At 32.1% G+C, this 24,737-nt stretch overlaps 1 long non-coding RNA gene across 1 annotated transcript; it reads right to left on the minus strand.

Moving 5' to 3' along the window:
• Positions 1 to 514: 514 nt before the first annotated feature.
• Positions 515 to 19,418, minus strand: LOC127705367 (uncharacterized). The gene is made up of 3 exons (XR_007983853.1): positions 18,900 to 19,418; positions 17,052 to 17,097; positions 515 to 1,932 (listed from the first exon to the last, which is right to left on the minus strand). It is a non-coding gene; the product is annotated as an uncharacterized LOC127705367 (long non-coding RNA).
• Between the last annotated feature and the right edge of the window lie 5,319 nt (positions 19,419 to 24,737).

Here is a 24,737-nt window from a genome sequence, read left to right on the forward strand (position 1 = left end):
CTTGACCAAGAAAACTTAACCTTGTTCACTGATCCATGAAATGAGGTAGAGGTCAAGTAAAAACTGTCTGACAGGCATGAGGACCTTGCAAGGTACGCACATACCTAATATAGTTATCCTATTACTCATAATAAGAGAGAAATTAACATTACAAAAAATCTTAACTTTTTTTTCAAGTAGTCACTGAACCATGAAAATGAGGTCAAGGACAATGGACATATGACAGACGGAAACTTCATATCATAATGCATCCATATACAAAGTATGAAGCATCTAGGTCTTCTACCTTCTGAAATATTAAGCCTTTAAGAAGTAAGTTAATGCTGCCGCTGCCTGATCACTATCCTTTGTCGAGCTTTCTGCGACAAAAGTCGCAGGTTCGACAATAAAACTGCTTGGGGAATCTATCAGTTTTAAAACTCAACAAAATCTATATGATGATACTTATTCTATACATAAAAGCAGTTTGAAAGGAGTGAGTGTTGTATCTGTATAAAGTATAAAAAAAATAGTGTATATGTATACATCTTTTATTTAAATCTAAATGAATAATATCAATATTTTACCAAATATATATATATATTTTTTTATGTTTTGTACTAAAATGAGTATTTTTTTGTTTTTTATATATAATAAATAACATAAATATACTTGTTAAAACAAGTCATACAAGTATTATATCTAATAAAAATAAGAATAAAAAAAAGTGTAAACATAAGGTAGTAAGATCTGTATTTTTTTTAAAATGAACACATGATGTGGATGGCAAGATTTGATAAAATTAATGGATATAAAAAACCTGTCAGGTCTTATTGCAGTGTCATTATTTATTTAAAATAGATGCTATGTAGATCATTTGTTCAATGAAACACGATTATGTTACATACACATTAGACAAGCTTATGGAAAATAATTATAAAACATAGCATATTGCACCGAAAAAATTTTGAGCCTACAACACTTTAATAAATGAATATATCTGAACACAACTGGTGTAACATTAAAACATTTTAAACTGTCTCAAATCAAAAGACATCAATTATAACATAAAAATCTTATCCATAAAAAAAGTACCATACTACATGAAAATAATAAAGAAGTACTGTATATTGACAGGTGTTAACAGTCATTGCATAAACAATTTAGTCACCATGTTCACTCTCATACATAATTTCTGTATCACTGTACTGTGAAAATCTATAATATCAATAGTTTTATAAACTTACAAGTGTGTTCATATATTTACACCATGATGTTTATAAAATTACAGGTGTGGACATATATTTACACCATGATGTTTATAAAATTACAGGTGTGATCATAAAATTAAAAGTGTGTTCATATATTTACAACATGATGTTTTAAAAAAACATGGTAACAGTATTGCAATAAAACCACAAACCATTGACATGTAACAGCATTATACTGTTAATAAGAATGAAGCATGCTGATTAGAAGGCAGGCTATTTTATTTTTTACTAGCTTTTCAATCCAAAAAGAAATTGATCAATTAATCATTAATTCTTCAACATCATTTCTCTAGGTCTACAAGTGTGTCTATCTAACCTTTGTTGGAGATTTTAAATAAATTAATCTGCAAATATCAAAACTGTAATCAACTGTATCACCTTTAAAATAAAGGTAATAGGTCAAAATTTTAATAAGAATACAAAAAATTGTTCCTCCTTCTATCAATATTATGGTTTTAAAATTATCCACATTTTCTTTCTTTTTCTGTTTCCATTTTCCCACACAATCCAGTCACATCTGCCTACATCTACATGTATACTATGTTTATTTTTACTGTTTCACTAGCATGTGTAAACATCTTTTCACTGACTATCTATAAACATCTGCCTTCCAATTTCCATATTCTGTAATCTGTAATCAGGGCATCTATATACAATGTATCTGTCCTTAAGTTTCTTTATCCTATAATGGAAACATATTAGTATATTAAACCATTGTGGTGACGTCAGCCTATTCATTTACCGTGGATTCTTTTTCTAGAATCAACGCTTCCTAAATCTGCCGCTGAAATTGAATCACCAAATTATATTCAATTGTTTCCTTTGTGTGCCTAATTTCATTAAGTTTAAATTGGCTAATTTACTGATTTCTGTTCACTAATGGAATTAATTTCAAAACTTACCTTATTTTTTGTAATTTTTATATGCCTTCACTGGGAATCGAACCCTTCCTTGAAATCTGTTATGTGTGACTGACATCAACACATCGACGAAACCTCTCGGCTACCAATGGGTTACACCATAGATGTCTATTTTATGTATTTAAATGAACATCTGATATACATCGGTTCATCGGACACACAGGGCTTGTACCTTTATATAGACAAAATAGGCTGTCGTATAGTATGAGTTGGTAGCCGCGAGGTTAGCATGGTTAAAATCAATGAGTTAAAGATAGGGATTAGTCGGTTTAGGTTCGAATCCCTGTATTCTCTCTGTTGTTCCAATTCTTAAGTTATCCTGTTTTTTTTTCTAAATTTGCATGTTATAGTGGATATTTTTGTAATAATAGCGAGTTTTATTATTATTGGCTATTTCACATGTTTGAAACAAAAATGATTACATTCTATTTGTCAATTTTTGTTTTATAAATATAGTATGATTTCATCTGTTTTACTTCATAATTTTACAAAGGTTTGTTCGCAAACTCCTATGCGAGAAAATCGTGATGTGCCTAGTGTGCTCGAAAAATTTAGATAACATACTTATTATATATACTTTATATATGCTTTTTGTTCGGGTTGTTGTCTCTTTGACACGTTCCCCATTTCCATTTTCAATTTTATTAGAAATAATTTCGAATATGTCTTATTTTGTATAAACAGATAATATTCATATGCCTGGTAATATAAAGATCTTTAAAGGTAGAAGTGTTATATTTGTATTTTGTTAACCAATTATTTGTGATCTGAGATTTATCAATGCATCGTTGGACACGATAACATGGTTATTTAAACTCACTTACAATACCTTCTAATTAAGAAAAGGCTTTAATTTTGAAAAGAAATTAACACAATAGTTTAAGTTATAGATACAATGGATAAGCGTATTCATGTGGTTAGATTTATGTGAGATATTCATGTGGGTAGATTTAATTGAGTTCTTCATCTTGTTAGATTTATGGGAGTTGTTCATGTGGTTAGATTTATGTGAGTTATTCCTGTGGTTAGATTTATGGGAGTTGTTTGTGTGGTTAGATTTATGGGAGTTGTTCATGTGGTTAGATTTATGGGAGTTGTTCATGTGGTTAGATTTATGAGAGTTCTTCATGTGGTTAGATTTATGGGAGTTCTTCATGTGGTTAGATTTATGGGAGTTGTTTGTGTGGTTAGATTTATGGGAGTTGTTCATGCGGTTAGATTTAAATGAGTTGTTCATGTGGTTAGATTTATGGGAGTTGTTCGTGTGGTTAGATTTATGTGAGATATTCATGTGGTTAGATTTATGGGAGTTATTCATGTGGTTAGATTTATGTGAGATATTCATGTGGTTAGATTTTATTGAGTTGTTCATGTTATTAGATTTATGGGAGTTGTTCATGTGGTTAGATTTATGTGAGTTATTCCTGTGGTTAGATTTATGGGAGTTGTTTGTGTGGTTAGATTTATGGGAGTTGTTCATGTAGTTAGATTTTTGGGAGTTGTTCGTGTGGATAGATTTATGTGAGATATTCATGTGGTTAGATTTATGTGAGTTGTTCATGTGGTTAGATTTATGGGACTTGTTCATGTGGTTAGATTTATGGGAGTTGTTCGTGTGGTTAGATTTATGTGAGATATTCATGTTGTTAGATTTATGTGAGATATTCATGTGGTTAGATTTAATTAAGTTGTTCAGGTGGTTAGATTTATGGGAGTTGTTCGTGTGGTTAGATTTATGTGAGATATTCATGTGGTTAAATTGATGGGAGTTGTTCATGTGGTTAGATTTATGGGAGTTGCTCATGTGGTTAGATTTTACGAGTAATTCCTGTGGTTAGATTTATGGGAGTTGTTCGTGTGGTTAGATTTATGAGATATTCATGTGGTTAAATTGATGGGAGTTGTTCATGTGGTTAGATTTATGCAAGTTATTCCTGTGGTTAGATTGATGGGAGTTGTGCATGTGGTTAGATTTATGGGAGTTCTTCATGCGGTTAGATTTATGGGAGTTTTTAATGTGGTAAGATTTATGGGAATTGTTCATGTGGGTACATTTATGGGAGTTGTTCATGTGGTTAGATTTATGCAAGGCATTCCTGTGGTTAGATTTATGGGAGTTGTTCGTGTGGTTAGATTTATGTGAGATATCAAGTGGTTAGATTTATATGAGTTGTTCATGTGGTTAGATTTATGGCAGTTGTTCATGTGGTTAGATTTATGGGAGATATTCTTGTGGTAAGATTTATGTGAGATATTCATGTGGTTAGATTTATGTGAGTTGTTCATGCAGTTAAATTTAAATGAGTTGTTCATGTGGTTAGATTTATGGGAGTTGTTCGTGTGGTTAGATTTATGTAAGATATTCATGTGGTTAGATTTATGGGAGTTATTCATGTGGTTAGATTTATGGGAGTTATTCATGTGGTTAGATTTATGGGAGTTGTTCATGTGGTTAGATTTAATTGAGTTGTTCATGTGGTTAGATTTATGGGAGTTGTTCATGTGGTAAGATTTATGGGAGTTATTCATGTGGTTAGATTTATGCGAGTTGTTCATGTGGTTAGATTAATGTGAGTTGTTCGTGTGGTTAAATTTATGGGAGTTATTCATGTGGTTAGATTTATGGGATTTATTCATGTGGTTAGATTTATGGGAGTTGTTCATGTGGTTAAATTTAATTGAGTTGTTCATGTGGTTAGATTTATGGAAGTTCTTCATGTGGTAAGGTTTATGGAAGTTCTTCATGTGGTTAGATTTACGTGAGATATTCATGTGGTTTGATTTATGGAAGTTATTCATGTGGTTAGATTTATGTGAGATATTCATGTGGTTAGATTTAATTGAGTTCTTCATGTGGTTAGATTTATGTGAGATATTCATGTGGTTAGATTTAATTGAGTTCTTCATGTGGTTAGATTTATGGGAGTTGTTCATGTGGTTAGATTTATGTGAGATATTCATGTGGTTAGATTTATAGGAGTTATTCATGTGGTTAGACTTAATTGAGTTGTTCATGTGATACGATTTAATTGAGTTGTTCATGTGGGTAGATTTATGGGAGTTATTCATGTGGTAAGATTCATGGGAGTTATTCATGTGGTTAGATTTATGGGCATTGTTCATGTGATTAGATTTATGGGAGTTGTTCATGTGGTTAGATTTATGTGAGATATTCATGCTGTTAGATTTAAGGGAAATATTCATGTGGTTAGATTTATGTGAGTTGTTCATGCGGTTAGATTTTATTGAGTTGTTCATGTGGTTAGATTTATGGGAGTTATTCATGTGGATAGATTTATGGGAGTTTTCATGTGGTTAGATTTATGTGAGTTGTTCATGTGGTTAGATTTATGGCAGTTGTTCATGTGGTTAGATTTATGGGAGATATTCATGTGGTAAGATTTATGTGAGATATTCATGTGGTTAGATTTATGTGAGTTCTTCATGCAGTTAAATTTAAATGAGTTGTTCATGTGGTTAGATTTTTGGGAGTTGTTCGTGTGGTTAGATTTATGTGAGATATTCATGTTGTTAGATTTATGTGAGATATTCATGTGGTTAGATTTAATTGAGTTGTTCATGTTGTTAGATTTTTGGGAGTTGTTCATGTGGTTAGATTTATGTGAGTTATTCCTGTAGTTAGATTTATGGGAGTTGTTTGTGTGGTTAGATTTATGGGAGTTGTTCATGTGGTTAGATTTATGGGAGTTGTTCGTGTGGTTAGATTTATGTGAGATATTCATGTGGTTAGATTTATGTGAGTTGTTCATGTGGTTAGATTTATGGGAGTTCTTCATGTGGTTAGATTTATGGGAGTTCTTCATGTGGTTAGATTTATGGGAGTTCTTCATGTGCTTAGATTTATGGGAGTTGTTTGTGTGGTTAGATTTATGGGAGTTGTTCATGCGGTTAGATTTAAATGAGTTGTTCATGTGGTTAGATTTATGGGAGTTGTTCGTGTGGTTAGATTTATGTGAGATATTCATGTGGTTAGATTTATGGGAGTTATTCATGTGGTTAGATTTATGTGAGATATTCATGTGGTTAGATTTAATTGAGTTGTTCATATGGCTAGATTTATGGGAGTTGTTCATTTGGTTAGATTTATGGGGGTTCTTCATGTGGTAAGATTTATGGAAGTTGTTCATGTGGTTAGATTTTACGAGTAATTCCTGTGGTTAGATTTATGGGAGTTGTTCGTGTGGTTAGATTTATGTGAGATATTCATGTGGTTAGATTTATGTGAGTTGTTCATGTGGTTAGATTTATGGCAGTTGTTCATGTGGTTAGATTTATGGGAATTGTTCAAGTGGTTAGATTTATGGGAGTTATTCATGTGGTTAGATTTATGTGAGTTGTTCATGTGGTTAGATTTATGGGAATTGTTCATGTGGTCAGATTTAATTGAGTTGTTCATGTGGTTAGATTTATGTGAGATATTCATGTGGTTAGATTTAATTAAGTTGTTCAGGTGGTTAGATTTATGGGAGTTGTTCGTGTGGTTAGATTTATGTGAGATATTCATGTGGTTAAATTGATGGGAGTTGTTCATGTGGTTAGATTTATGGGAGTTGCTCATGTGGTTAGATTTTACGAGTAATTCCTGTGGTTAGATTTATGGGAGTTGTTCATGTGGTTAGATTTATGAGATATTCATGTGGTTAAATTGATGGGAATTGTTCATGTGGTTAGATTTATGCAAGTTATTCCTGTGGTTAGATTGATGGGAGTTGTGCATGTGGTTAGATTTATGGGAGTTCTTCATGCGGTTAGATTTATGGGAGTTTTTCATGTGGTAAGATTTATGGGAGTTGTTCATGTGGGTACATTTATGGGAGTTGTTCATGTGGTTAGATTTATGCAAGGCATTCCTGTGGTTAGATTTATGGAAGTTGTTCGTGTGGTTAGATTTATGTGAGATATCAAGTGGTTAGATTTATATGAGTTGTTCATGTGGTTAGATTTATGGCAGTTGTTCATATGGTTAGATTTATGGGAGATATTCTTGTGGACAGATTGATGTGAGATATTCATGTGGTTAGATTTATGTGAGTTGTTCATGCAGTTAAATTTAAATGAGTTGTTCATGTGGTTAGATTTATGGGAGTTGTTCGTGTGGTTAGATTTATGTGAGATATTCATGTGGTTAGATTTATGGGAGTTATTCATGTGGTTAGATTTATGGGAGTTATTCATGTGGTTAGATTTATGTGAGATATTCATGTGGTTAGATTTATGGGAGTTATTCATGTGGTTAGATTTATGTGAGTTGTTCATGTGGTTAGATTTATGGGAATTGTTCATGTGGTCAGATTTAATTGAGTTGTTCATGTGGTTAGATTTATGTGAGATATTCATGTGGTTAGATTTAATTAAGTTGTTCAGGTGGTTAGATTTATGGGAGTTGTTCGTGTGGTTAGATTTATGTGAGATATTCATGTGGTTAAATTGATGGGAGTTGTTCATGTGGTTAGATTTATGGGAGTTGCTCATGTGGTTAGATTTTACGAGTAATTCCTGTGGTTAGATTTATGGGAGTTGTTCATGTGGTTAGATTTATGAGATATTCATGTGGTTAAATTGATGGGAGTTGTTCATGTGGTTAGATTTATGCAAGTTATTCCTGTGGTTAGATTGATGGGAGTTGTGCATGTGGTTAGATTTATGGGAGTTCTTCATGCGGTTAGATTTATGGGAGTTTTTCATGTGGTAAGATTTATGGGAGTTGTTCATGTGGGTACATTTATGGGAGTTGTTCATGTGGTTAGATTTATGCAAGGCATTCCTGTGGTTAGATTTATGGAAGTTGTTCGTGTGGTTAGATTTATGTGAGATATCAAGTGGTTAGATTTATATGAGTTGTTCATGTGGTTAGATTTATGGCAGTTGTTCATATGGTTAGATTTATGGGAGATATTCTTGTGGACAGATTGATGTGAGATATTCATGTGGTTAGATTTATGTGAGTTGTTCATGCAGTTAAATTTAAATGAGTTGTTCATGTGGTTAGATTTATGGGAGTTGTTCGTGTGGTTAGATTTATGTGAGATATTCATGTGGTTAGATTTATGGGAGTTATTCATGTGGTTAGATTTATGGGAGTTATTCATGTGGTTAGATTTATGGGAGTTATTCATGTGGTTAGATGTATGCGAGTTGTTCATGTGGTTAGATTTAATTGAGTTGTTCATGTGGTTAGATTTATGGGAGTTATTCATGTGGTTAGATTTATGTGAGTTGTTCATGTGGTTAGATTAATGTGAGTTGTTCATGTGGTTAAATTTATGGGAGTTATTCATGTGGTTAGATTTATGGGATTTATTCATGTGGTTAGATTTATGGAAGTTATTCATGTGGTTAGATTTATGGGAGTTGTTCATGTGGTTAAATTTAATTGAGTTGTTCATGTGGTTAGATTTATGGAAGTTATTCATGTGGTAAGATTTATGGGAGTTGTTCATGTGGTTAGATTTATGGGAATTGTTTGTGTGGTTAGATTTATGTGAGATATTCATGTGGTTAGATTTATGGAAGTTATTCATGTGGTTAGATTTATGTGAGATATTCATGTGGTTAGATTTAATTGAGTTCTTCATGTGGTTAGATTTATGTGAGATATTCATGTGGTTAGATTTAATTGAGTTCTTCATGTGGTTAGATTTATGGGAGTTGTTCTTGTGGTTAGATTTATGTGAGATATTCATGTGGTTAGATTTATAGGAGTTATTCATGTGGTTAGACTCAATTGAGTTGTTCATGTGATACGATTTAATTGAGTTGTTCATGTGGGTAGATTTATGGGAGTTATTCAGGTGGTTAGATTTATGGGAGTTATTCATATGGTTAGATTTATGGGCATTGTTCATGTGGTTAGATTTATGGGAGTTGTTCATGTGGTTAGATTTATGTGAGATATTCATGCTGTTAGATTTAAGGGAAATATTCATGTGGTTAGATTTATGTGAGTTGTTCATGCGGTTAGATTTAATTGAGTTGTTCATGTGGTTAGATTTATGGGAGTTATTCATGTGGATAGATTTATGGGAGATATTCATGTGGTAAGATTTATGTGAGATATTCATGTGGTTAGATTTATGTGAGTTGTTCATGTGGTTAGATTTATGGGAGTTCTTCATGTGGTTAGATTTATGGGAGTTCTTCATGTGGTTAGATTTATGGGAGTTCTTCGTGTGGTTAGATTTATGGGAGTTGTTTGTGTGGTTAGATTTATGGGAGTTGTTCATGCGGTTAGATTTAAATGAGTTGTTCATGTGGTTAGATTTATGTGAGATATTCATGTGGTTAGATTTATGGGAGTTATTCATGTGGTTAGATTTATGTGAGATATTCATGTGGTTAGATTTAATTGAGTTGTTCATATGGCTAGATTTATGGGAGTTGTTCATTTGGTTAGATTTATGGGAGTTCTTCATGTGGTAAGATTTATGGAAGTTGTTCATGTGGTTAGATTTTACGAGTAATTCCTGTGGTTAGATTTATGGGAGTTGTTCGTGTGGTTAGATTTATGTGAGATATTCATGTGGTTAGATTTATGTGAGTTGTTTATGTGGTTAGATTTATGGCAGTTGTTCATGTGGTTAGATTTATGGGAATTGTTCAAGTGGTTAGATTTATGGGAGTTATTCATGTGGTTAGATTTATGTGAGTTGTTCATGTGGTTAGATTTATGGGAATTGTTCATGTGGTTAGATTTAATTGAGTTGTTCATGTGGTTAGATTTATGTGAGATATTCATGTGGTTAGATTTAATTAAGTTGTTCAGGTGGTTAGATTTATGGGAGTTGTTCGTGTGGTTAGATTTATGTGAGATATTCATGTGGTTAAATTGATGGGAGTTGTTCATGTGGTTAGATTTATGGGAGTTGCTCATGTGGTTAGATTTTACGAGTAATTCCTGTGGTTAGATTTATGGGAGTTGTTCGTGTGGTTAGATTTATGAGATATTCATGTGGTTAAATTGATGGGAATTGTTCATTTGGTTAGATTTATGCAAGTTATTCCTGTGGTTAGATTGATGGGAGTTGTGCATGTGGTTAGATTTATGGGAGTTCTTCATGTGGTTAGATTTATGGGAGTTTTTCGTGTGGTAAGATTTATGGGAGTTGTTCATGTGGGTACATTTATGGGAGTTGTTCATGTGGTTAGATTTATGCAAGGCATTCCTGTGGTTAGATTTATGGGAGTTGTTCGTGTGGTTAGATTTATGTGAGATATCAAGTGGTTAGATTTATATGAGTTGTTCATGTGGTTAGATTTATGGCAGTTGTTCATGTGGTTAGATTTATGGGAGAAATTCATGTGGTAAGATTTATGTGAGATATTCAAGTGGTTAGATTTATGTGAGTTGTTCATGCAGTTAAATTTAAATGAGTTGTTCATGTGGTTAGATTAATGGGAGTTGTTCGTGTGGTTAGATTTATGTGAGATATTCATGTGGTTAGATTTATGGGAATTATTCATGTGGTTAGATTTATGGAAGTTATTCATGTGGTTAGATTTATGGGAGTTATTCATGTGGTTAGATTTATGGGAGTTATTCATGTGGTTAGATGTATGCGAGTTGTTCATGTGGTTAGATTTAATTGAGTTGTTCATGTGGTTAGATTTATGGGAGTTATTCATGTGGTTAGATTTATGGGAATTGTTCATGTGGTTAGATTTATGGGAGTTGTTCATGTGGTTAGATTTATGTGAGATATTCATGTTGTTAGATTTAAGGGAAATATTCATGTGGTTAGATTTATGTGAGTTGTTCATGCGGTTAGATTTAATTGAGTTGTTCATGTGGTTAGATTTATGGGAGTTATTCATGTGCTTAGATTTATGGGAATTGTTTGTGTGGTTAGACTTATGTGAGATATTCATGTGGTTAGATTTATAGGAGTTATTCATGTGGTTAGACTTAATTGAGTTGTTTATGTGATACGATTTAATTGAGTTGTTCATGTGGGTAGATTTATGGGAGTTATTCATGTGGTTAGATTTATGGGAGTTATTCATGTGGTTAGATTTATGGGAATTGTTCATGTGGTTAGATTTATGGGAGTTGTTCATGTGGTTAGATTTATGTGAGATATTCATGTTGTTAGATTTAAGGGAAATATTCATGTGGTTAGATTTATGTGAGTTGTTCATGCGGTTAGATTTAATTGAGTTGTTCATGTAGTTAGATTTATGGGAGTTATTCATGTGGATAGATTTATGGGAGTTATTCATGTGGTTAGATTTATGCGAGTTGTTCATGTGGTTAGATTTATGGCAGTTGTTCATGTGGTTAGATTTATGTGAGATATTCATGTGGTAAGATTTATGTGAGATATTCAAGTGGTTAGATTTATGTGAGTTGTTCATGCAGTTAAATTTAAATGAGTTGTTCATGTGGTTAGATTTTTGGGAGTTGTTCGTGTGGTTAGAATTATGTGAGATATTCATGTGGTTAGATTTATTGGAGTTATTCATGTGGTTAGATTTATGGGAGTTATTCATGTGGTTAGATTTATGGGAGTTATTCATGTGGTTAGATGTATGGGAGTTCTTCATGTGGTTAGATTTATGGGAGTTCTTCGTGTGGTTAGATTTATGGGAGTTGTTTGTGTGGTTAGATTTATGGGAGTTGTTCATGCGGTTAGATTTAAATGAGTTTTTCATGTGGTTAGATTTATGTGAGATATTCATGTGGTTAGATTTATGGGAGTTATTCATGTGGTTAGATTTATGTGAGATATTCATGTGGTTAGATTTAATTGAGTTGTTCATATGGCTAGATTTATGGGAGTTGTTCATTTGGTTAGATTTATGGGAGTTCTTCATGTGGTAAGATTTATGGAAGTTGTTCATGTGGTTAGATTTTACGAGTAATTCCTGTGGTTAGATTTATGGGAGTTGTTCGTGTGGTTAGATTTATGTGAGATATTCATGTGGTTAGATTTATGTGAGTTGTTTATGTGGTTAGATTTATGGCAGTTGTTCATGTGGTTAGATTTATGGGAATTGTTCAAGTGGTTAGATTTATGGAAGTTATTCATGTGGTTAGATTTATGGGAGTTGTTCATGTGGTTAAATTTAATTGAGTTGTTCATGTGGTTAGATTTATGGAAGTTATTCATGTGGTAAGATTTATGGGAGTTGTTCATGTGGTTAGATTTATGGGAATTGTTTGTGTGGATAGATTTATGTGAGATATTCATGTGGTTAGATTTATGGAAGTTATTCATGTGGTTAGATTTATGCAAGATATTCCTGTGGTTAGATTTAATTGAGTTCTTCATGTGGTTAGATTTATGGGAGTTGTTCATGTGGTTAGATTTATGTGAGATATTCATGTGGTTAGATTTATAGGAGTTATTCATGTGGTTAGACTTAATTGAGTTGTTCATGTGGTTAGACTTAATTGAGTTGTTCATGTGGTTAGATTTATGGGAGTTGTTCATGTGGTTAGATTTATGTGAGATATTCATGTTGTTAGATTTAAGGGAAATATTCATGTGGTTAGATTTATGTGAGTTGTTCATGCGGTCAGATTTAATTGAGTTGTTCATGTGGTTAGATTTATGGGAGTTATTCATGTGGATAGATTTATGGGAGTTATTCATGGTGTTAGATTTATGTGAGTTGTTCATGTGGTTAGATTGATGGGAGTTATTCATATGGTTAGATTTATGGGAGTTATTCATGTGGTTAGATTTATGTGAGTTGTTCATGTGGTTAGATTTATGTGAGTTGTTCATGTGGTTAAATTTATGGGAGTTATTCATGTGGTTAGATTTATGGGATTTATTCATGTGGTTAGATTTATGGAAGTTATTCATGTGGTTAGATTTATGGGAGTTTTTCATGTGGTAAGATTTATGGGAGTTGTTCATGTGGGTACATTTATGGGAGTTGTTCATGTGGTTAAATTTAATTGAGTTGTTCATGTGGTTAAATTTAATTGAGTTGTTCATGTGGTTAGATTTATGTGAGTTGTTCATGTGGTTAAATTTATGGGAGTTATTCATGTGGTTTGATTTATGGGATTTATTCATGTGGTTAGATTTATGGAAGTATTAATGTGGTTAGATTTATGGAAGTTGTTCATGTGGTTAAATTTAATTGAGTTGTTCATGTGGTTAGATTTATGGGAGTTGTTCATGTGGTTAAATCTAATTGAGTTGTTCATGTGGTTAGATTTATGGGAGTTGTTCATGTGGTTAGATTTATGTGAGTTATTCCTGTGGTTAGATTTATGGGAGTTGTTCATGTGGTTAGATTTATGGAAGTTATTCATTTGGTTAGATTTATGGGAGTTGTTCATGTGGTTAAATTTAATTGGGTTGTTCATGTGGTTAGATTTATGGCAGTTGTTCAAGTGGTTAGATTTATGTGAGATATTCATGTGGTAAGATTTATGTGAGATATTCATGTGGTTAGATTTATGTGAGTTGTTCATGCAGTTAAATTTAAATGAGTTGTTCATGTGGTTAGATTTTTGGGAGTTGTTCGTGTGGTTAGAATTATGTGAGATATTCATGTGGTTAGATTTATTGGAGTTATTCATGTGGTTAGATTTATGGGAGTTATTCATGTGGTTAGATTTATGGGAGTTATTCATGTGGTTAGATGTATGCGAGTTGTTCATGTGGTTAGATTTAATTGAGTTGTTCATGTGGTTAGATTTATGGGAGTTGTTCATGTGGTCAGATTTATGGGAGTTATTCATGTGGTTAGATTTGTGTGAGTTGTTCATGTGGTTAGATTAATGTGAGTTGTTCATGTGGTTAAATTTATGGAGTTATTCATGTGGTTAGATTTATGGGATTTATTCATGTGGTTAGATTTATGGAAGTTATTCATGTGGTTAGATTTATGGGAGTTGTTCATGTGGTTAAATTTAATTGAGTTGTTCATGTGGTTAGATTTATGGAAGTTATTCATGTGGTAAGATTTATGGGAGTTGTTCATGTGGTTAGATTTATGGGAATTGTTTGTGTGGATAGATTTATGTGAGATATTCATGTGGTTAGATTTATGGAAGTTATTCATGTGGTTAGATTTATGCGAGATATTCCTGTGGTTAGATTTAATTGAGTTCTTCATGTGGTTAGATTTATGGGAGTTGTTCATGTGGTTAGATTTATGTGAGATATTCATGTGGTTAGATTTATAGGAGTTATTCATGTGGTTAGACTTAATTGAGTTGTTCATGTGGTTAGATTTATGGGAGTTGTTCATGTGGTTAGATTTATGTGAGATATTCATGTTGTTAGATTTAAGGGAAATATTCATGTGGTTAGATTTATGTGAGTTGTTCATGCGGTCAGATTTAATTGAGTTGTTCATGTGGTTAGATTTATGGGAGTTATTCATGTGGATAGATTTATGGGAGTTATTCATGGTGTTAGATTTATGTGAGTTGTTCATGTGGTTAGATTGATGGGAGTTATTCATATGGTTAGATTTATGGGAGTTATTCATGTGGTTAGATTTCTGTGAGTTGTTCATGTGGTTAGATTTATGTGAGTTGTTCATGTGGTTAGATTTATGTGAGTTGTTCATGTGGTTAAATTTATGGGAGTTATTCATGTGGTTAGATTTATGGGATTTATTCATGTGGTTAGATTTATGGAAGTTATTCATGTGGTTAGATTTATGGGAGTTTTTCATGTGGTAAGATTTATGGGAGTTGTTCATGTGGGTACATTTATGGGAGTTGTTCATGCGGTTAAATTTAATTGAGTTGTTCATGTGGTTAAATTTAATTGAGTTGTTCATGTGGTTAGATTTATGTGAGTTGTTCATGTGGTTAAATTTATGGGAGTTATTCATGTGGTTTGATTTATGGGATTTATTCATGTGGTTAGATTTATGGAAGTATTAATGTGGTTAGATTTATGGAAGTTGTTCATGTGGTTAAATTTAATTGAGTTGTTCATGTGGTTAGATTTATGGGAGTTGTTCATGTGGTTAAATCTAATTGAGTTGTTCATGTGGTTAGATTTATGGGAGTTGTTCATGTGGTTAGATTTATGTGAGTTATTCCTGTGGTTAGATTTATGGGAGTTGTTCATGTGGTTAGATTTATGGAAGTTATTCATTTGGTTAGATTTATGGGAGTTGTTCATGTGGTTAAATTTAATTGAGTTGTTCATGTGGTTAGATTTATGGGAGTTGTTCATGTGGTTAAATCTAATTGAGTTGTTATGTGGTTAGATTTATGGAAGTTGTTCATGTGGTTTGATTTATGGGAGTTATTCCTGTGGTTAGATTTATGGGAGTTGTTCATGTGGTTAGATTTATGGGAGTTATTCATGTGGTTAGATTTATGAGAGTTTTCATGTGGTTAGATTTTTTGAGAGATATTCATGTGGTTAGATTTATGGGAGTTTTCATGTGGTTAGATTTATGAGAGATATTCATGTGGTTAGATTTATGGGAGATATTCATGTGGTTAGATTTATGCAAATTATTCCTATGATGCTATAAATTAATTGTATTTTCTGTTGTGTAACACCTGTTCCTGTGTATGTTGGAATTATAAACAATAAGTTTAGACTTCTGGTCCTAGTGGTAGAACTTTAATAGTATCTATTGTCAATAATACTTTGAAATTCTATATTTATGTCACTTAAGTGCAAAAATGTCATTTATGCTGAAACTCTGACACATACACGTTATGTAATGATTGTGATTTCTGACCCAAATGGTCATTTTTCAATTTACACAGAGATTTTAAGTATTGAATATGAATAACATTCTTACTGAATAAAATATTTTATCCACATCAGCATCTAGGTTTAAAACATTTTGTGGCTAAATATCTATTAATGTGTTAGGTTGTTCCTGATCATGAGGCTCATGTCTTAATTTCAAAAGGGTGATGTAAATATAAGACAACTTGACAGATTTTATAGTTTGCCCTAAATGTAAGGACAGTAAATATGGTTAAACAAGAATGCATGTATTGTTGTGCTAAGATACTCCCACAAGTCATTCAAAGTATTGGAAAATAGAAAGTAGGTGTCTGATAAACTTTACAACTCATCACTGTTGACCAAATATGAAGTAATTCTGTAAAGTAGTATTGGAGAAATATGTGACAATTGTTTTTAAGTTCATTCAACATATTGAAATATTCAATGTAAATGAATGTTATCATGGTTATTGTAAACAGGAAATTGGTATCTAACAGATCTGAAAGGACTTTTGTTAGTGCACACACATAAAAAATCATCATTGTCAACCTGCTGGCCATATATGAAGTCATTCTGTTTAGTGGTCTCTGAGAAAAGTGTAACGAAAATATTTGTTGGAAGAAATTGTAATAAAGCCCCCCTCATAGAATGGATGTATAAAAATTGAATAATGTAATAACTTATATGTTACAATATCGTGTGAACATTATTTCATTTAACAGATTTATAATACTTGTGATTCTCAAATTCAATTGACCAAAAACTTAACCTGTTATAAGTTCTCATTTGTTTTCATCCTGAACGAGAATGAAATACTTTCATACTGGACACAATCTGATTAAATACAGATCCTGTGTCCAAGCTTTGCTTACAAGGATCTGACAACACCCTTTGAGCCTTTAAATTTTCAAAGGTGTGTTTTAATTTGACAAAACCAGAGGACCAGGAACTGTCTTTAAAGCAGAAAGTAGGACAGAGCGTTTTAAAATTCTTGTAAGCAAAGCTTGGACATAGATTGCACTGGAAATTAAGCAAACAACAATTATCAACCTTTAGCTAACTAAAACTAAAATTTGAAGTTGTCATACATTTTCTGAACGTTTTGCAGGCTGGAAAATATTTTCGTACAAGTACAATATCATCATTGAAATGCAAGAAAATAATAATACTCAAAGTTATTAAATCCTTACCTATCAATTCAGTCCAAGGGCTTCCCTCATTCCTGGATCCAAAATCCTGAAATATCAATTAAACTATATATATGTACATGTATCACATATAAATATTATATAAATTAAGAAATTATTAATAAACTAAGGTTCCAACTTCCTCTGGCAAAGTTGACCTTAGGAGGATTTGGCTATTTTTTAAGGTCTTTTTTGTGTTATAGACTAATTGGAAGATATCACATGCAGGTACACAGAGTTTTTTTTCAATTATCATGGTGTACATCCTTTGAAATGGTAATCAATCCAACATGTCAGTGTACATGTATATTAAGCCTGATAGCCAGACTTCTGACCCATATATCATGTATATCTGTATGTAATATAAGACAGAATTATCAAGTTTTACAACTTTATTCAGGTTTTGTTTGAAAATTTGTCAAATTGTAGGATTATATATTTGAACTAGAGAAAACTGACATGTCAAAAAGGACCCCTCTTGTACATTTTTATGTGAGGCAATTGCAACGAGACTGATGTTATGATTCTCAGAATTTAGATGTTTGTTACACTTTTTAATTGAGGAAAAAATTTGGGATGCATATTATGCCTATATTATATTTTTCAATTTTTATCGAAATCCTACTACAATAAGATGCTTCTCAAAATTTGTGATGTTTTAACAAAAAGTAAGTTTTTACCAATTTTTCTGAATTTGTCAATCAATTTGATATACAAGATATAACTCCTTACACATTCACATAAATCAGTTTTTGTTAAAATCCTATTTACATTAGAAGACATTGCTCAAAATTTGTGATTTAAAAAAAAAAGTTTTTCCCCAAATTAATGAGCTTAGTTTCACTAAAATATAATATGCACATCTACATATTACATACAACAACTGTGCACAATTTCATTGGCCTCCTACCTACATGTACTTTTGGAGTTTTTGAATTTACAAATATTGTGAACAGACAGACAGACAAAGTGAAAACTATAGGGCACCTTGATGGGGGGCCTTAATTAATAAAACGATTAGCCATAATTGGAAGCTCTCTTTTGAATTGAAAGGGATAAACTTGCAACTTTGGCAAAAAGACTGTTTATTCTGTAGATCTTCATCAATATTCCAGCCGAATCAATTCAACAGTTACATAATAAAAGTCATTCAAGTAAAATTGTATGTATCTGTTTTTCAGAAAAAAGAATATCGGATAACTGAGATTGAATTGTCTCCCTTTGTATATGTTTTGAAAAAAAGCATGGGAAATTAAAATCATACACATGAAACATGTGATAGAGTAATTAATAAATACATTTTATTTACATGGAATAGAAACTAACAACACCATTATGGTCCATAGCAAAATAATAATGATTACATCCCCGAATAAACAAAAACAGGCATTTGTAAACCTAATTCTCCTGTCTCTCTCTATATATATATAACATATTCATGACTATTTCTTGATCTTCATTTTCTTATTTTACCATATTTTTTTTTGAGGCATATCAAAAAATTAAAAAATTTAAAATAAGAAGCAATTCTGGAACTAGTATACCAGAGCAAATGAAGATCAGAAAATATATGCTATATAAAAACAGAAGAATTCAGTCTCCAGCATTTGTCTCTGAAAAAAATACATATAAACAGATATAAACTTAATTTAACATTTAGGTATAGGTATTTTTTTCTGAGGAAAATGCATGTGAAAACAAGGGATGAACTCAGAAGATCTGGAGGAGTCAGCTAATCCTGAAAACTGAGGCATGTAAATCAGAATTATGCTGATCAATATTTTTTTTAAACTTTAATATTTTAAAGGAAAGTTATTTCTTCAAGTAAGATTGTATTGCTCCACAACTTACAAAGGCTGAACTTCATCTTCTTCCATAAATAAATCCTGTAATCGTTTCCCAGCTTCAGCATATGGTCCATCCACTGGAGCCTCTTCTACAACCTTGTCAATTGTGGCAAGAAGAGCAATTAATTTTATCTGCATAATTCGAAAACAGGAAAGGCCAATTTTCACAGATTCATTATTCATATGAAGATAAGCATGATAGCTAGATACTATCGCACTTTTATAGAAATGTTCATAATCGGTATAATACGGATCGTTTCCGATTGCTTCCATAATTACAGGTTTGCACAAGTGGCTTTCAAAATCTTGCCATTTCACCAGCTCAATCTCAAATGCTTCAAGGCTATTCGGCTGGCAAGATGGACATGGAAGATCGTACGTCGGATCTAAGTTTAAAATACCATTATTAATGTTACCCAAGGGTAAAACTGGTGCTTGTTGTGGCATTGTCAATCCGCTAACGGAAACACTTCAGCAGAACAAAGAACTTGTTTAGAAGGAGTCGTTTGAAAAAGGGGAATGATACGAACCACGAGGCTTTTAGTTGAGGTATACGTATATAATGTATATATAATGCACATATTGTTTAACCTAAATTAATCCCATTGGGAGTGACCCTTAGAAAGGATGAACCTACCAGACAGGTATAAACAGGTAACAAGTGTACGACAACTCGTGAATACCTTTGCCATCTCTTACTCAAACTCGTACTTTTACCAGTTCAGTTCAGTTTCTTGTATATTCCTCCATTAATTGTGGAGCACTACCCATAGGGTATAATTGTAGCAACTATATACACCTTAGAACATAAGGAAACATTTAATTATGTACAGATGACTGAATTTAGGTAATAATAATTACTAAATAATTAATATTATAACTAATTCATAGGATTGTCATCATAAAATTTTAAAAATAATATTCATAATGTACTGAAGTGTAAGAATAAGTTAAGTAAGAACTGGATACATATTTACAAATAAGAATTTAGAATTTAAGTGGTCTTAAATTAAACTTTCTTATAATTGTTAGTTAAAGGTGCTATACGTACATCAGAATTTATAATGAGAAGGTTATTTTATAAGACTTATGTAAAAGGGTTGGGGTTTAGAACAATTCATCATATATACATAAGTTTACCTTCACAGTTTAAAGTTACCTTATTTCGGATCTTATCATTATTCTTTAAAGGTAACTGGATATCTTAAAACTTTGCAAAAAAAAATTATTTAATTTAGGTCCTAATACGTCATAAAATAGTAAGATGGTAAAGTAGGGAACTATTTTATTTTAAAAAAGTTTACTTATACTGTACTTGTGTTCAAGTTTTTTATCATTTTTGTGCGCAGCATGTGCATCTCGTAGCACATATTTCTAGCCAGAGTTTCAATGTTTTCATACACAGTTGAGTAACAGTTTATGTCCTTGCTAGTACAGTCCATTCTGAGCTGCAGTAAATTCCCTTTTACCAACTCGTATACCCATTTTGGTAGCATTGTTATGTATCAATTAATTAGAATTATATATATTTTTTTAATAGTATCAGAGACATGTAATACATGTATTATATGTCTCTGATAGTATACATGGCTCTGATCTAGTGATCATGATTTTGTTTGGAATTCAGCTTAGATATCTTTGATGATGAAGTAACGAATTCATATGGAAGATTTATATTTCGAATTTTTCGTTTGATGTGTTTTAAAGAAGATTTTTCTTATTCATATTTTTTTTGAAAAGGGGGTATTTCTCTTGTATTTAGTAGCAACCCGATTGTTTGGATTTTATACTTATACAATATCTTATCTTATCTCTAAGGATTACTCCATCTTTTTGATATCGTAAAGCTACGACACACGAATTAAACAAATCTAAATGTACATGCATGTAATAGAGTATACCAAAGCGATACAGGATACTAAAAAATGTAACGCAAATAGTAGTTCTATGATATACTTGGGAGTATAACATGGTTTACAGACATAGGTAGGGGTGAAAATTCTAAAACTTTGGATGCGTTTGACTCATAACTCCAAAAATTTCAAGATTCTAATTTTGTACAGTTGTATAATGAAGTTCGCAAAAAAAATAAAAAATAGATGCATCAAAAGCGAAGTTTGGCAGTTGTGATCTCAGCAGTGATTTAAAATATTGTCGGAACTGGTATATACGTGTATCTATGGAAAACGTTATTTCGTTTAAAAATCTGATGGAGTACATCCAAACAAATGTATGTTTTATTTCCGTATTTATGGTAGACACAATGGATAAGCGCTGATTCTTGAAAAAGAAAACACGAGCCCGGAGGTTGGTATGAGTCACACATAACAAATTGCAGGGAGGGTTTCGATTCCCATTGAAGGCATATATATAAAAAATACAAAAGTGAAAGGTAAGTTTTTAAATGAATTTCATTAGGGAACAGAAATCAGTAAATTAGCCGATTCAAGTTAAATGAAATTAGGCACACGAAGGAAACAATTGAATATAATTTGGTGAGGCCATTTCAGCGAAAGATTTAGGAAGCGTTGATTCTAGAAACGAAATTCATATATGATACACAGCAACAAATAAAAGGCTTCTGACTTGGAACAGGCATATACAGAATGTTAATATGAAATTAAGAAAATGTGATATGTTTGAGAGTGCTCAACACTTCCCTATCGTGGGACAGAGGTGTAAAAGCACAACATAAGAACTATCTGTAAAAATTAGTTGTAAGTGGTTTAACCGAATAGATCGGTACGAAGCCCAAAACACAACTAACACAAAATCTGTGAAAATATCCTTTGTATTATCAAAACGCGGAAACTTGAAATGAGAAAAAAGAAAAATGTCTGTCAAAATGGGTAAACTTTCTGAACAATACTGTATACTAAGGCAATTAAAAGAAAAATGCAGTACATTTTAAGAAAAACGCAAAAGGCGACACATAATCATGAAGACAAAAACACGTTTTGGATCTATAGTGGTCACATTGCAACAAATCATGATATATTTAAATCAAACTATTTTGTGGGTCAGATAGTACAGTAAATGAAATTAATGTTTTCCTTGAAAATGTTAAAATTATTTTTCAAAAAGAAGGATTTTGTTGATTTTTATTCAAAAATGATGAGAAAGATGAGACAACGCGTTATTTTGATCGTGAAAACATTGCGTGACCAGACCAGATTGTTTAGATTTTGCTCATGAATGAATGTCATATGGTTATCTATAGTTGCTTACATCTACGTTATTTGCAATTGGTCTCTGATGGATAGTTGTCTCATTGGCAATCATACCACATCTAATTTTCATATTAATCATTAGAAAATTAGATTTCTTTTACTAATTGACGTACTTTAATAGATTGAAGAGTGTGATTTTTTTGCTGTCGTAATTGGTAATCGACTTCCACCTATCTTTCTATAAAACCTTTAAATTTTTTTTAGCTAAAAACAATACTGATTATATTTATAACTAACTTATATGTTGAAAGTCTAGCGATTTCATCCTTCACGGGACTTTAGAATTATTATGTACGCAACTTAAGAAAAAACTTCTATAAAATTGAGAATGGAAACGGGGAATGCGTCAAAGAGACAACAACCCTGTTTTGAAGGTCGAATACTTGTAGACACATGACCTGTTTCTGTATTGAAGGTAGTACAATATTATTGGACACATCGCCTGTTTCTGTATTGAAGGTAGTACAATGTTATTGGACACATGACCTGTTTTTGTATTGAACGTGGAATAATATTTGACACATTACCTGTTTCTGTTTTGAAGGCAGAATACTTGTGGACACATCGCCTGTTTCTGTTTTGAAGGTAGTACAATATTATTGGACACATTACCTGTTTCTGTATTGAAGGTAGTAGAATATTATTGGACACATCCCCTGTTTCTGTATTGAAGGTAGTACAATATAATTGGACACTTGACCTGTTTCTGTATTGAAGGTACTACAATATTATTAGACACATCGCCTGTTTCTGTATTGAAGGTAGTACAATATTATTGGACACTTGACATGTTTCTGTATTGAAGGTAGTACAATATTATTAGACACATCGCCTGTTTTTGTATTGAAGGTAGTACAATATTATTGGACATATCGCCTGTTTCTGTATTGAAGGTAGTACAATATTATTGGACACTTGACCTGTTTCTGTATTGAAGGTAGTACAATATTATTGGACACATTACCTGTTTCTGTATTGAAGGTAGTACAATATTATTGGACACATGACCTGTTTCTGTATTAAAGGTAGTACAATATTATTGAACATATCGCCTGTTTCTGTATTGAAGGTAGTACAATATTATTAGACACATCGCCTGTTTCTGTATTAAAGGTAGTTCAATATTATTGGACACTTGACCTGTTTCTGTATTGAAGGTAGTAGAATATTATTAGACACATCGCCTGTTTCTGTATAGAAGGTAGTACAATATTATTAGACACATCGCCTGTTTCTGTATTGAAGGTAGTAGAATATTATTGGACACATCGCCTGTTTCTGTATTGAAGGTAGTACACTATTATTGGACACTTGACCTGTTTCTGTATTAAAGGCAGTACAATATTATTGAACATTTCGCCTGTTTCTGTATTGAAGGTAGTACAATATTATTAGACACATCGCCTGTTTCTCTATTGAAGGTAGTACAATATTATTGGACACTTGACCTGTTTCTGTATTGAAGGTAGTAGAATATTATTAGACACATCGCCTGTTTTTGTATAGAAGGTAGTACAATATTATTGGACACTTGACCTGTTTCTGTATTGGAGGTAGTAGAATATTATTGGACACATTACCTGTTTCTGTATTAAAGGTAGTACAATATTATTGGACACATCGCCTGTTTCTGAATAGAAGGTAGTACAATATTATTGGACACATCGCCTGTTTCTGTATTGAAGGTAGTACAATATTATTGGACACTTGACCTGTTTCTGTATTGGAGGTAGTACAATATTATTTGACACTTGACCTGTTTCTGTATTGAAGGTAGTACAATATTATTGGACACATCGCCTGTTTCTGTATTGAAGGTAGTAGAATATTATTGGACACTTGACCTGTTCCTGTTTTTGTATTAAAGGTAGTACAATATTATTGAACACATCGCCTGTTTTTGTATTGAAGGTAGTACAATATTATTGGACACATCGCCTATTTCTGTATAGAAGGTAGTACAATATTATTGGACACATCGCCTGTTTCTGTATTGAAGGTAGTACAATATTATTGGACACTTGACCTGTTTCTGTATTGGAGGTAGTACAATATTATTTGACACTTGACCTGTTTCTGTATTGAAGGTAGTACAATATTATTGGACACATTACCTGTTTCTGTATTGAAGGTAGTAGAATATTATTGGAAACATCGCCTGTTTCTGTATTGAAGGTAGTAGAATATTATTGGACACTTGACCTGTTCCTGTTTTTGTATTAAAGGTAGTACAATATTATTGAACACATCGCCTGTTTTTGTATTGAAGGTAGTACAATATTATTGGACACATCGCCTATTTCTGTATAGAAGGTAGTACAATATTATTGGACACATCGCCTGTTTCTGTATTGAAGGTAGTAGAATATTATTTGACACTTGACCTGTTTCTGTATTGAAGGTAGTACAATATTATTGGACACTTGACCTGTTTCTGTATTGAAGGTAGTACAATATTATTGGACACATTACCTGTTTCTGTATTAAAGGTAGTACAATATTATTGGACACTTGACCTGTTTCTGTATTGAAGGTAGTACAATATTATTGGACACATCGCCTGTTTCTGTATTGAAGGTAGTAGAATATTATTGGACACTTGACCTGTTTCT

The sequence above is a fragment of the Mytilus californianus genome, unplaced genomic scaffold (genome assembly GCF_021869535.1).
Source record: "Mytilus californianus isolate M0D057914Y unplaced genomic scaffold, xbMytCali1.0.p SCAF_6, whole genome shotgun sequence".
NCBI classification, from domain to species: Eukaryota; Metazoa; Mollusca; class Bivalvia; order Mytilida; family Mytilidae; genus Mytilus; species Mytilus californianus.